This window comes from Hylaeus volcanicus, chromosome 9 (genome assembly GCF_026283585.1).
Source record: "Hylaeus volcanicus isolate JK05 chromosome 9, UHH_iyHylVolc1.0_haploid, whole genome shotgun sequence".
NCBI classification, from domain to species: domain Eukaryota; kingdom Metazoa; phylum Arthropoda; class Insecta; order Hymenoptera; family Colletidae; genus Hylaeus; species Hylaeus volcanicus.
The window spans coordinates 1,178,927-1,180,958 of record NC_071984.1 but is presented as its reverse complement, the minus strand read 5'-3'; the positions used below and the strand labels follow the sequence as shown (position 1 = coordinate 1,180,958).

General features: G+C 36.6%; 1 protein-coding gene across 3 annotated transcripts in view; it reads left to right on the top strand.

The window, feature by feature from the left end:
• The window catches only part of LOC128882025 (cytospin-A-like), a 49,424-nt gene that overhangs the window by 4,822 nt on the left and 42,570 nt on the right, over positions 1-2,032 (top strand). The gene's annotated exons all lie outside the window — the stretch shown is intronic.

Sequence of the window (2,032 nt, the reverse complement as noted above, 5' to 3'; positions counted from 1 at the left end):
CTCGGACAACATTTTCGCTAAGGAAAAAGTTGTTTCAAATCACCTCCACTTTGTATATACAGGGTGTCCCAAACATGATGTAACACATTCAAAGAGGTGGTTCGGGAGGTGATTTGAAACAACTTCTTCCTTAGCGAAAATGTTGTCCGAGGCTTCGTTACGGAGATATTAAGGGAAAATGACGCGACCAATCAGAGCGCGAGGATCCCGGCGGAGGGCGGTAGCCTACGCCTACCGCGGCCTACTCGCGCTCTGATTGGTCCGGCGTTTTCTCTTAATATCTCCTGAACGAAGCCTCGGACAGCATTTTCGCTAAGGAAAAAGTTGTTTCAAATCACCTCCCGAACCACTCATTTCAAGGTGTTACAACATTTTAGGGACACCCTGTATAGACGCGCGAGGCGTTATTTGTAACCGAGGAACTCGACGAAAGAGTGAGTGATGTCGAGCGAAGGGAAGGTCCGAAGAGGGGAGAAGGTAGCCACCGCGAGAGAGGTCACTCATGGAATTACGTGGAATGGAATGGAATGGCATGGACGTAGCCAGTTCGTATTGAACTGCCGAATCGCGCGGATCGGCGCACGTGCGTGTTGCTCGCTTTCTCGCCCCTCTCTCGCTTTTTCGACGATAGTCCTATCGCGGTTGATCCACGACCGGCCGCGCCGACAGGACCTCGAAATTGGATATCTATGTGCAGGTGCGATCTCTGATCTCGTTCAGTGCGATTCGGATTTGGATTTATTATTCAACAATTTTTCGATTTATTTTTCTATTTATTATTGTTAGAATTCAGTGATAAGTCAAGGTTCGATTATGAGTATAAATGTTGTGGAGAATGCATGGAAAGAGGCTTGAGTCAAATGTATAAATTTAGAAATGAAGATATGACGATAGGATTATTTTGTTCTTTTTTTTTTAATAGAGAAGATAGGAAAGAGTCTATGGTTTTTCCTTTATGTGGAATTTTATTTTAAAGTTTCATTGTAAAATTTTGTTGTTGTTTGAAGTGACCTCTGTCTAAATTAAATAATAGGTTCAATACGTTCTTCTAATTTTTTTTTAATAGAGAAGATGGGAAAGAGTCTATGGTTTTTTCTTTATGTGAAATTTCATTGTAAAATTTCATTGTAAAATTTTATTGTTTGAGGTGACTAAATGTCTAAATTAAGAAATTTGTTTAAATTAAATAATAGGTTTACTGGCTTTAAATAAGTATTTCATTGTAAATGTATACTTAAATAACGTTTAAGATTGTATATGTTTATAAGGAAATATTTATTTGGAGACGTAATAGCTTAGTTGAGGTCCCAGAGAGGTGGTGGGGGTAGCCATGCGACACTTACGCAACAATGTACCCGAATGTAACCTCAACTGGTATCATGGCGAACACAAAGACCCTATACACATTGACAAACGATTTTTCTGGTAATAATTGATGATGGAGTGATTGGAAATTTGGCAGAAAAATTTCAAATTTTTATCGTGTTTAGTTCTTGAAGTAGATTCCAGTAAATATTAAACTATTTAAGGCAAATCTCAATGAAATTGTTGTCAATTGGTTGGAAAAGATTTGAAACTTGGCAGAGTTACTACTTACAATAATAGGAAGAAGCCCTAAAAATTGCAAATTTTTATTTCAATTATTTCTTTGTAAATCAGCCTTGCAGAAATGAATCTACTTGTGGTAAAGCTTCATGGAATATTTGTCAATCGGTTACTTTTAATTTTCCAACTCCGATGAAAATTGATGGAACGACTTGAAACTAGGTACAGTTGTTACTTAGACTAATAGGAAGAAGCCCTAAAAATTACAGATTTTTATCTCAATTATTTCCCTATACACCAGTCTTGTAAACAATGAAGTAATTTATGGTAAAGCTTCATGAAACTTTTGTCAATTGGTTAGTTTTAATTTTATAACTCTGGTGAAAATTGATGGAATGATTTGAAACTAGGTAGAGTTGTTACTTATAATAACAGGAAGTAACTTTAAAAATTACAGATTTTTATCGTAATTATTTCTTTGTAAATC